Below are 13619 nucleotides of genomic sequence, written 5' to 3' on the forward strand. Positions count from 1 at the left end.
TTTTGTGAGGCGACATTTTAACCCCGTGCGTTCCAATTTACCAATCAATTTTGCCCCTATGTACATAATGGGGAAAAAGTGAAACGAAAAGTGTTGGGGGCAAATTGACAGCTGCCAGATGTGAACAAGGGGGACTTAAAGAATGAGAGAGATGGCGCCAAAGAGTATATACCATACAGTTGCTAAGGTGGGGCCCCGACACGGGATACTCACCACACTCGGGGATATGAACACACACACAAAATGCGCCACACACTACCACGTACTTGAACACATATACCACCCTCAGCACACATCTCACCACACATACACCAACCTCACCACATAATCACCCTAAACACACACAAGTCTGGTATTATCTGCAAAAATAAAAATCTGATTAATAAGCAGCCAAACTACAAGAACAACAAATGTACCACATAGGAAATACGGCAGCTGTCAGTCACATGACCTGTCTATATGTGTATGTGTGTGCTAATATATACTGTCAGGGGGAGGGCTTTCTGTTGCCTGGAGATTTATCAGGCTGCCAATAGCAACCAATCACAGCTTAGCTTCTATTTTGCTACAGTTAATTAATCTGAGCTCTGATTGGTTAATATAGGCAACAATTTAATAATTACATTTCTATCTATTTGTTTTGTGGTGTTTGTGTGCAGAATACATTTTTGTTAATACATACAATACAGCTAATTATATATATATATATATATATATATATATATATATATATATATATATATATATATATATATATATATATTATATATACACACATACACACACACACACATATATATATACACATATACATACACACATACACAATTATATAGACATATTTTTTTTGCAATTCTCACAAAGCTGCTCAGTCTTTTCTACAGGGTTCCATTGAATTTATATAGTAACAGTTGGTATCCATGGTTAAGATCACAACCTACGAAAGCTGCAATGCCCTGCGCATGAGGTAAGTGATTGATATGGCTAATCAGGATATTTTAATTGGATGTATTTGCTATGTAGCTTACTTCATGAGCTGTAGGAATAATAATAATAATAATAATAATAATAATAATAATAATAATAATAAAATTAGCAAATACTTCCAATTAGAAATGTAGTATAATTCTCCTGATTAGCCATATAATTTACTTCACGCGCAGGGCATTGCAGCTTTGGTATCCATGGTTAAGACCACAAGCTACTAACTGTAACTATATAAATAGTAATCCCTGCACATGAGTTAAGTCACATAGCTAATCAGAAAAACTATATATTTCTAATTGGAGGCATTTGATATGTCGATTACCTCATGTGCAGGGCATTGCAGCAGCTTAGGTATCCATGGTTATGACCACAACCAATTGTCGCTACATGAGTGGTTATAACCATGGATACCTAATTCATATTCAGGACATTGCGCTTAAGTGACATAGCTAGTTAGAAGAAGTATACTACATTTCTAATTGGAGGTATTTGATATGTTATTTACCTCATGCGCAGGGCATTGCAGCAGCCTAGGTATCCATGGTTATGACAATAAGCAACTATCAATATATAAGTGTTCATAACCATGGATACCTAAGCTTCTGCAATTCCCTGCACATGAGGGTAAGAGACATGGCTAAATGGAAAACCCACTGCCATAATAATAATGAGCAGAATTAGGTTAGGCCTAAAGTTTCAACCTCCCACAACAGTCACAGCCTTTCATGTGCCCTCTTGGGCAAATTAAAGGGGTATTACCATCTCCAAGATACTCTCTCAATAGTAGGTGTAATATTAAATAATAACAATAACAATAATAATAATAATAATAATAACTAAATAATAATAGCAAATACCTCCAATTAGAAATGTAGTATAGTTCTCCAGATTAGCTATGTCACTTACCTCATGTGCAGGGCATTGCAGCTTAGGTATCCATTTTTTCAATCACAAGCAACTGTCACTATATAAGTGGTCATAAACCTTGATACCAAAGCTGCAATGCCCTGCACATGAGGTAAGAGACCTGGCTATATCAGGAGAACTATACTACATTTCTAATTGGAGGCATTTGCTATTACTATTACGTCTACATATTGGGACATGATCTTGGAGACGGGAATACCCCCTTAATTTTCCCAAGAGGCCACACGAGGGGCCATGACTGTTGTGGAAGGCTGAAACCGGAGGCCAAACCTTATCCTACTCATTATTGCGGCAGTGGATTTCTTGGCTAAAGACGACTTCTTCCATATGAATTGGGATTTGTCTGCGTCGTACGCACATAGTCTATAATCCGCTTTACCGTCATGTTCACATCCATACGTGGCAGTATACCGGAATGTTTTTATCTGGTATCTTTCTCTAAGACATTCAGCCTATCTTGGATCCGATATGGATTAATATACTGCAGACAACACAGCAGCTGGGAGCAGAATGCGCAGCAGGTGCGCAGCTTTCCACCAAATGGTTTCTTCTCTTGACCTGTATCTAGATGGCTTACTTCTCAAGATGAAACCAAGACGTGCAGAGACTGGAGGAAGCAATTAACCGCTGCAAAAGGATCTTTTCTGCTACAGATCCATGGCATTGATACTACAAGACTCAACATCCGAAACTTGTTGATATTTTTATTCTCCCAATTAATGCTGTGGATTTGGTCACACCGAAAATGTATAGTTGGGGATTTTTTTTTGTTATTTTTCCAGGACTAAAAAAAAATTAAAAATAAATAAATCTTGAAATATTAAAGGTTTTTTTCTTTATTGGGTTTTATTTTTTATTTTTATTTTACTCGTTTTACCTTTGTCAGGTTTTTATATCAATTGTACTGCAGCTCATTAAATCCCACAGAGGGGGTAATGATCGCGGTCGCAGAGCGTCTGAGGGCACGCATCCAGCTGAAATACATTGCAGCACAGAGACCTGTATGTGGTTCAATGGGGATCATAGTTACCAAGATGGACACATGATTGGGACATATACCAGGATGGGGCTATATACCAGGATGGGGCTATATACCAGGATGGGGCTATATACCAGGATGGGGCTATATACCAGGATGGGGACATCATGATGGGGTAATATACCAGGATGGGGATATGATGGGGTAATATACCAGGATGGGGACATGATGGGGTAATATAACAGGATGGGGACATGATGGGGTAATATACCAGGATGGGGACATGATGGGGTAATATACCAGGATGGGGACATGATGAAGCTATATACCAAAATGGGGACATGATGAAGCTACAGTCAGGGCCAGAAATATTTGGACAGTGACACAAGTTTTGTTATTTTAGCTGTTTACAAAAACATGTTCAGAAATACAATTTTATATTTATATATTTATATATATATATATAACATATATATATATATATATATATATATATATATATATATATATATATATATATATATATTATGGGCTGAAAGTGCACACTCCCAGCTGCAATATGAGAGTTTTCACATCCAAATTGGAGAAAGGGTTTAGGAATCATAGCTCTGTAATACATAGCCTCCTCTTTTTCAAGGGACCAAAAGTAATTGGACAAGGGACTCTAAGGGCTGCAATTAACTCTGAAGGCGTCTCCCTCGTTAACCTGTAATCAATGAAGTCGGTAAAAGGTCTGGGGTTGATTACAGGTTTGTGGTTTTGCATTTGGAAGCTGTTGCTGTGACCAGACAACATGCGGTCTAAGGAACTCTCAAATTGAGGTGAAGCAGAACATCCTGAGGCTGAAAAAAAAAGAAAAAATCCATCAGAGAGATAGCAGACATGCTTGGAGTAGCAAAATCAACAGTCGGGTACATTCTGAGAAAAAAGGAATTGACTGGTGAGCTTGGGAACTCAAAAAGGCCTGGGCGTCCACGGATGACAACAGTGGTGGATGATCGCCGCATACTTTCTTTGGTGAAGAAGAACCCGTTCACAACATCAACTGAAGTCCAGAACACTCTCAGTGAAGTAGGTGTATCTGTCTCTAAGTCAACAGTAAAGAGAAGACTCCATGAAAGTAAATACAAAGGGTTCACATCTAGATGCAAACCATTCATCAATTCCAAAAATAGACAGGCCAGAGTTAAATTTGCTGAAAAACACCTCATGAAGCCAGCTCAGTTATGGAAAAGTATTCTATGGACAGATGAGACCAAGATCAACCTGTACCAGAATGATGGGAAGAAAAAAGTTTGGAGAAGAAAGGGAACGGCACATGATCCAAGGCACACCATATCCTCTGTAAAACATGGTGGAGGCAACGTGATGGCATGGGCATGCATGGCTTTCAATGGCACTGGGTCACTTGTGTTTATTGATGACATAACAGCAGACAAGAGTAGCCGGATGAATTCTGAAGTGTACCGGGATATACTTTCAGCCCAGATTCAGCCAAATGCCGCAAAGTTGATCGGACGGCGCTTCATAGTACAGATGGACAATGACCCCAGGCATACAGCCAAAGCTACCCAGGAGTTCATGAGTGCAAAAAAGTGGAACATTCTGCAATGGCCAAGTCAATCACCAGATCTTAACCCAATTGAGCATGCATTTCACTTGCTCAAATCCAGACTTAAGACGGAAAGACCCACAAACAAGCAAGACCTGAAGGCTGCGGCTGTAAAGGCCTGGCAAAGCATTAAGAAGGAGGAAACCCAGCGTTTGGTGATGTCCATGGGTTCCAGACTTAAGGCAGTGATTGCGTCCAAAGGATTCGCAACAAAATATTGAAAATAAAAATATTTTGTTTGGGTTTGGTTTATTTGTCCAATTACTTTTGACCTCCTAAAATGTGGAGTGTTTGTAAAGAAATGTGTACAATTCCTACAATTTCTATCAGATATTTTTGTTCAAACCTTCAAATTAAACGTTACAATCTGCACTTTAATTCTGTTGTAGAGGTTTCATTTCAAATCCAATGTGGTGGCATGCAGAGCCCAACTCGCGAAAACTGTGTCACTGTCCAAATATTTCTGGACTTAACTGTATATACCAAAATGGGGACATGATAAAGCTATATACCAGGATGGGGACATGATGGGGCCATACATACCAGGATGGGGACATGATGGGGCTATATACCAGGCTGGAGCTATATACCAGGATGTGGCCACAATGGGGACATATGCTAAGATGAGGCTACATACCAGGATGGAGACATGATGGGGCCATATATGCCAGAATGAGGACATGATGAAGCTATTACATACCAGAATGGGGATATGATGGGGATACCAGGATGGGGACATATATACCAGGATTGGGACATGTACCAGGATGGGGCAATGATGGGAACATGATGGGGCCATATATACAAGGATGGGGCCATAACAGGGACATACATCATGATGTGCCATGATTGGGACAAATCAGGATGGAGCCATGCTGGGGACATAAATACCAGCATATAGTTATGATGTGGTCATACACCAGGGTGGGAGACATTTACAAGGAAGTGGCCAAGGATGTGGGACATTAGTACCGGACGGGGGTCATTACTACACAATTGAGGAAATGGGGGGGGGGGCAACTTGTATGTCTTTATAGGATTTCAGCATGCTACAATAGGAATGGGGATTGTGCCGGATCAAACTTAGCTCCGGGGCCCATCGGACTCTAGTTACGCCACTGAATCCCACCGAAGTAATAGGACATCATGGGGTGAGAAGTGGTTAAATGTCCCAGTTTTGGAGCTATAAATGTTGGTATTTATGCCGTCCATGTAAAACGGTTGCTTACTTGTTCTACTATGTTGTTTTCATCCTCATGTAGCAGCTTATTTTCTATGTCGCTCAGTGGTGAGATAAATCAGATGGTACTGCTAAGTGATAAAATTATAGTGTAATCACATGATAACCAGAACATTTTTTGGGGGAAATGCAGGAGCCATATGTAAGGCCTGACAGATCCCACAATCCGCAGGCATGTGCACGAGATCTGAGGTGACGAGCGTCGTACTAAGAGAGGGGTGGTTTTGTCTGTGGCTCATTTACATAATTGCAGCAAAACGAGGATTGGATTCCATCCTGTCGTACACCGACGTTGCGGTCGGAGGCAGATGACACAGCTGCTGAGAAATGTGTTACACAATGCATCCCATATGTGGGACTGATCGCACGCTGGATGGCACAGGACAGCCATAAAATAGTTTGAGAAATACTTTGAATGCATCCAATTCCTTCACTGCCGTTTCCAGCAGATGAATGTAAAAAAGGATGGAATGTGACCCTCGACCCATCGGCTGCGAACGTTTGCTAGTAAACTCCACTTCCAGTATAGGAAAAGTACAAAAATTATATAAATCCTTGCTTCTTAGAATATGCCCCATAATAGGTTGGGAACCCCATAAACCAGATAAACAAAAAAAATTTACTTAGATTTTTAGGGATGGTCACATCAAATTTTGCAAATTTTTTCAAATAGTTACGGTATGTCTCCATCTGAAACCAAATAGGTGGAAAATCTAGTTACTTGATCTCACCCTTCACTGGAAAGCGGCATTTCCCCGTATTTATTGTTTTATGACCCATTTAAAAGCAGTTCAGCATTATTTCCATCCCTTCCCCTCCCCCACCCGATTATCTTTCACACTCTTCTCATCTTCGTTATGTGGAGGCCTTACTTCCCTGTAGTTTATCCTCCATTTCTTCTCTTCGTCCTCCATCTTGATTCCTATATTCTAACCTGGAGTTTATTCCACCATTCTTTGCTATCAATTCCATGATGCTTCTGTTTAAAAATCACATGTGCGGCTAAAAGCAGTATTATCCCAGTCTGCTGTGATCATCTTTCTCGCTATAGTCTCTTAAATGAGCCAAGATTATAAATATACAGTCAGGACGTTGAACACTGATCTCCTACATTATAACCGTGTGATAGGAGCTGTCTAATCATCATCAGTAATTGTGATAGATGTTTGTTACTATCTGAAGAACTTCACTAGTACACTACATGCAATTTCAACATAGAAACCACCCTAGTAATTGAAACGGTGACCCATGTAAGTTCCAGGTGGTCACCATCTGATCACACAACCCAACTGAAGAGAAGGAAAACACATTTTCAGATTGAAACAAGTAACAACTAAACGAGGCAAGATTAGCTGAAATGTATACTGAGGAACTATATAAAAAACAAAAAAAAAAAAAACAATTTACTTGACATAGTTTTGAGGAACTGGAACTGCCTAATCATCATCCGTAACTGTGATAGAAGTTTGTTACCATCTGTGAATAACTTCAATGGTACACTACATGCAATTTCATCGTAGAGACCTTCCTAGTGATTGAAATGGTGACCCATGTAATTTCCAGGTGGTCACCATCTGATAACACAAGCTAAATGAAGAGAAGGAAAACACATTTTTAGATCGAAAGTAACAACTAAATGAAGCAAAATTAGCTGAAATGTACACTAAGGAACTAGTTCCATTAAAAAAAACCCTAACTTATGGACACCCTTTCGAGGAACTCGAACGGTCTAATCATCATCAGGAATTGTGACAGAAGTTTGTTACCATCTGTGAAGTCCTTCAATAGAAGTTTGTAACTATCTGTGAAGAATATTAACGGTACACTACATGCAATTTCATCGTAGAGACCGTCCTAGTGATTGAAATGGTGACCATATGATCACACACGATCACTGAAGAGATGGCAAACACAGTTTCAGATCGAAAGTAATAACTAAATGAGGCAGATTAGCTGAATTCTATACTGCGGAACTAGTTACATTAAAAAAAAAAAAAAAAAAACACTTATAAACACTCTTGAGAAACTGGAACTGTTTAATCATCATCAGTAATTGTGATAGAAGTTTGTCACCATCTGTGAAGAACTTCAATTGTACAACTACATGCAATTTCATCGTAGAGATCGTCCTAGTGATTAAAATGGTGACCCATGTAAGTTCCAGGTGGACACCATCTGATCACACACCCTAACTGAAGAGAAGGAAAACACATTTTCAGATCAAAAGTAACAACTAAATGAAGCAAAATTAGCTTAAATGTATACTGAGGAACTAGTTACATAAAAAAAAAAAACTCACTTATGTACACCCTTTCGAGGGAAAGGAACGGTCTAATCATCATCAGTAATTATGATAGAAGTTTGTTACCATATGTGAAGAACATTAATGGTACACTACATGCAATTTCATTATAGAAACCATCCTAATCATTGAAATGGTGACCCATGTAATTTCCAGACAGGGGGTGACCATATGATTACACACCCTAGCTGAAGAGAAGGAAAACATTTTCAGATCGAAAGCAACAACTAAATGAAGCAAAATGAGCTGAAATGTATAAGGAGGAACTAGTTACATAAAAAATCTCACTCATGGACACCCTTACGAGGAAAAGGAATCATCATCAGTAATTGTGATAGACGTGTTTTATCATCCGTCCTAGTGATTGAAATGGTGACAAATGTAATTTCCAGGTGGTCACCATCTGATTACATACCCTGACCTAAGATGGAAAACACATTTTCAGATCGAATTGAATAACTATATTAGCTGAAATGCATACTAAGGAACTAGTTACAATAAAAAAAACAAAAACAAACAACAACAACAACAACAACAACAACAACAACAACAACAACAACAACAACACAATTATGGACACCCTTTCGAGGAACTGGAGCTATCTAATCATCATCAGTAATTGTGATAGAAGTTTGTCACCATCTGTGAAGAACTTCACTAGTACAACTCCATGCAATTTTTTATCGTAGAGACCGTCCTAGTGATTGAAATGGTGACCCATGTAAGTTTCAGGTGGTCACCATCTGATCACACACCCTAACTGAAGAGAAGGAAAACATTTTCAGATCAAAATCAACAACTAAATGAAGCAAAATTAGCTGAAATGTATACCGAGGAACTAGTTATATAAAAAAACCTCACTTATGGACATCCTTTCGAGGAAAAGGAACTGTCTAATCATCATCAGTAATTGTGATAGAAGTTTGTTACCATCTGTGAAGAACTTTAATGGTACACTACATGCAATTTCATCATAGAGACTGTCCTAATGATTACTAAGGAACTAGTTACATAAAAAAAAACAAAAAAACAAAAACAAAAAAAACACAAACACTTATGGCCACCCTTTCAAGGAACTCAAACGGTCTAATCATCATCAGTAATCGTGATAGACCTTTTCAGGAACGGTTTCCTTTTGCTACGTAATTGCATGTAGTTTTGGTTAACAAGCATTTTTCTATAGGTTCTGTTGGAATGATTGACAATTTGATTTCTACAGCCTCTTTGCATCACAGGTTATGTTCGTTTGCTGTACGGACATATAAGACCTTTTTATCCTACTCTTGATTAATTTTAAATATAGACTGTACCCCCACCCAAAAGAATTTCCAAATGATTTAACAACTTTAAAAATGATGTGGCAAAACTAATTTTTATTCCAACTGGCATTCAGAGGAATCCTAACAATTTTCCTATAAAAAAAAAAAAAAAACTTAAAAAAAAAAAACATGTTCAGTGAAGAACTCTGAGTGACAAGAACAAGCCAAAGTCATTTTAACTACTTCCATCGCACCTCTAAAAGAATCTTCAAGCAGAGAGGTATCTATGGCCAAAAAGGGAATTTCTCACTTTGGCGGTATTTCCACCCCGGCCCCTCTATTAGGGTCTTTCACTGGACTTTACATAGCAGCATGCGTCCTTTCCTGACACAAATCCACCCAGGGCCGCGAGAAAAAGAAATGCTAAACAATACCAGATGCCATCAATCAAAGTGGGTTGCGCCATATTAGCATCAAAGAGTATTACTCAATCTTTAGTCCGTGCACATATCAAACGGTGAATGCGCTGTTAATGGCCTTCACTCTGCTCTTGTTAAAGCCAATTTTAACATAAAAAAAAAGCTACCATAAAAAGAAGCAAGACAGCATTTATTAGCAACCTTCTATTTATGCGCTCTACAAGACTGGACGGTATCATCTAAAGGAAGAGAATCGCATTTCGACACGTTATAGGATAATAGGGGGAGGTTAATTTGTACACGGTGTAAAAATTTGCAGTATCATTTTAAACAGTGTACATCACAATGTAGATTATTACTGGCGGCATTATACTTTTAGAAGGAGATGACACATATATATATATATATATATACACACACACACACTTATGTTTGCAGTATGTATTATATTTTATATATATATATATATATATATATATATATATATATATATATATATATATATATATATATATATATATATATATATATATATATATATATATATATATATATATATATATATATATATATATATATATATAAAATACATACTGCAAACATAAGTGTGTGCATTATATATATATATATATATATATATTTACAACACCCCCTCAACATAGACATGTGGCCAATCCTTGGCCGGGGCGATGGCCAGCACCCGCCCAATTCCTGGCCGGGGCAAGGACAGAATACCGGCCCATCGCTGGCCGGTACGACGACCGACTCCCGGCCCATCGCTGGCCAGTGTGATGACCAACTACTGGCCATGACTGGCTGCCAGGACCAATGCCCATCACGGTCAGTCGCAAACACCAACTACTGCTTATTACTGTCTACAGTTAAAACCATCTGCTACCCATCACTGGTTGCAGCGATGACCATCCACTGCCCATCACTGACCGCAGCGATGACCATCCACTGCCCATCATTGGCTGCAGCAAGAACCATCTACAGCCCATCACTGACCGCAACAAAGATGAATTACTGACAATCACTGACCGCAGCGACAACCATCTGCTGCCTATCACTGGCCGCAGCAAAGACCAATTACCGACCATCACTAGCCTCAGCGACGACCATCTACTGCCCATCACTGGCTGCAGCAAAGACGAATTACTGACCCTCACTGGCTGCAGTGATGACCATCTACTGACCATGACTGGCTGCAACACTAACAAGTACTCAATGTATTGTAAAAGGGTCTCCACTTAGCATATATTTTGCAATTTGGTATCAGGCAATCAACTATATTTGCAATAAAAAGACGTTAAACAAGGAACTCAAACAGTCAAAACACAAAGCGGGCCGGGACTTTTGAAGTCTGAAGTAGCTTAATCCAGCCCTTGTGTAATTAGGGACCGATTGCCCCTATTATATTGCATTTATACTTTTTCCTTATTGGGCCTTGTATAGAGACCATGATGACCTTACCGGACCAGTTTCCCTTCAATCATGGACAGAACTTTTCTAAAAATGGCCAAAGGGTTATCTAATGGACCTACAAGGGAAATGAGGGGACGGCGGCGTAGAATGAAGCCATTATTTTTAGGTCTACACAATGCCGGTTGTGTTTCACCAATTCTCCAATGGAATTTATCAATAATCCACTTTTCCTTTGAAGATGTCAAATCCGAAGAAAGTGAAAAATAAAACGTCAGGTCCTCAAAGCAGAAGTTGTCCGCATGATAGGAACATCCTTGCACACCAATAAAGGGTGTTCAGGAAGAGGAGGAGGAGGAGGAACATTTTTAACGCTCACCATCAGAAGCAATGGTTTGAGGCAGGTCAAGTACAGAGGAGAAAAAAAAAAAAAGGGCAAAATACAGAGAAAACCATTTTAAGGAGTTGCCTTTGAGGGGCTCTCCTGAATAGAGAAGAAAGTACTTGTCAGATTTGAGTTGAAGTGAAAGCCACTTGTGCTGGTGAAGAGTACAGATGGCAGTGACGAGGGGGCGTTAATGAGCCCGAGCTCAAGCTCTATTATGCTTTTATTGCACAGTAAAGGCAAATGTCTGTCTCTGGATTAAGGAAAGCAAGATTTTCCCACAGTGAGGAGCTACTTAATCAAAATATGGAATTAGTGGCTTCTCATCTCGTCAGTTTGCACTGTGGAAGCTACTGAAACAGTTAAGGCCACGTCTCACTAAGCAACATCACTAGCAACATCGCTGCTGAGGCACGACTTTTGTGACGTTGCTAGCGATGTTGCTGTGTGTGACATCCAGCAACAACCCGGCCCCTGCTGTGAGGTCGTTGGTTGTTGCTGAATGTCCTGGACCATTTTTTAGTTGTTGCTCTCGCGCTGTGAAGCACAGATCGCTGTGTGTGACAGCGACAGAGCAACAACTAAATGTGCAGGCAGCAGGAGCCGGCTTCTGCGGACGCTGGTAACCAATGTAAATATCGGGTAACCAAGAAGCCCTTTCCTTGGTTACCCGATATTTACCTTAGTTACTAGCGTCCGCCGCTCTCACGCTGTCAGTGCCAGCTCCCTGCTCCCTGCAGACGTAGCAGAGTACACATCGGGTAATTAACCCGATGTGTACTCTGGCTAGGAGTGCAAGGAGCCAGCACTAAGCGGTGTGCGCTGGTAACCAAGGTAAATATCGGGTTGGTTACCCGATATTTACCTTAGTTACCAAGCGCAGCATCGCTTCCACGTGTCGCTGCTGGCTGGGGACTGGTTGCTGGTGAGATCTGCCTGTTTGCCAGCTCACCAGCAACCCATGTAGCAACGCTCCAGCGATCCCTGCCAGGTCAGGTTGCTGGTGGGATCCCTGGAGCGGCGCTTAGTGTGAAGGTAGCTTTACTGTCAAACACAAAAAATTAAATTTATAAGTAAAGAACAACCAACAACCCCAGCATCAACAACCCCAGCATCAACAACCCCAGCATCAACAACCCCAACCCCAATAACCACCGCAACCACCACCACCACCACCCAACATCAACCACCACCCACCATCCACCACCACCCAACATCAACCACCACCCACCATCCACCACCACCCACCATCCACCACCACCCAACATCAACCACCACCCAACATCAACCACCACCCAACATCAACCACCACCCAACATCAACCACCACCCAACATCAACCACCACCCAACATCAACCACCACCCAACATCAACCACCACCCAACATCAACCACCACCCAACATCAACCACCACCCAACATCAACCACCACCCAACATCAACCATCACCCAACATCAACCATCACCCAACATCAACCATCCAACATCCACCACCCCAGCAGAGCTCCTGACAAACTTTATTCAGTGATAGCTGAAGACTTCAAAAACGTAATAGTTCAGTGCATAGAATTGAAAACAACCTCTTTGGTGAAGAGTATGTCCTAAAACGTTGCAATTTTCTCAAAAACGCAGGCAAAATTTGTGCACATTTTTCCGTTTTTGCAGCTTGAAATTTTGACGTAACTCTGCATTTGCTCATTAAAGGTACAGATACAGGCACAGATTCATCAAGACCAGCATTGTCTATGTCAGCCTTGATGAGGGGGAATATTGAAATCTGATCTACCTCTCTTGACCTGACATCTCCTCCCTAGTAACCAAAATCCCGCAATGTCTCTCTGCTATTTCATCCTTCTTCTCTATGCAATTTCTAAAGCTTAACATGGACAAAACTAACTTCATTGCCTCCTCTCTCAACCCCCCAAGCAAACCTATCAGTTGATGGCTGCACACGCTCCCCAGTCTCACAAGCTTGTTGGCTTGGAGTAACCCTCCACTCTGCTCTCTCCTTCAAGCCGCACATCCAAGCCCTCTCCACGTTCTGCCAACTACAACTCAAGTATCTCCCGGATTCGTACATTCCTTAAC

General features: G+C 40.4%; 1 protein-coding gene across 1 annotated transcript in view; it reads right to left on the reverse strand.

Annotated features, from left to right (window-relative positions):
* The window catches only part of LOC142254971 (low-density lipoprotein receptor-related protein 5-like), a 171991-nt gene that overhangs the window by 67886 nt on the left and 90486 nt on the right, over nucleotides 1-13619 (reverse strand). The window lies entirely within an intron of this gene.

Source organism: Anomaloglossus baeobatrachus, chromosome 10 (genome assembly GCF_048569485.1).
Source record: "Anomaloglossus baeobatrachus isolate aAnoBae1 chromosome 10, aAnoBae1.hap1, whole genome shotgun sequence".
NCBI lineage: Eukaryota > Metazoa > Chordata > Amphibia > Anura > Aromobatidae > Anomaloglossus > Anomaloglossus baeobatrachus.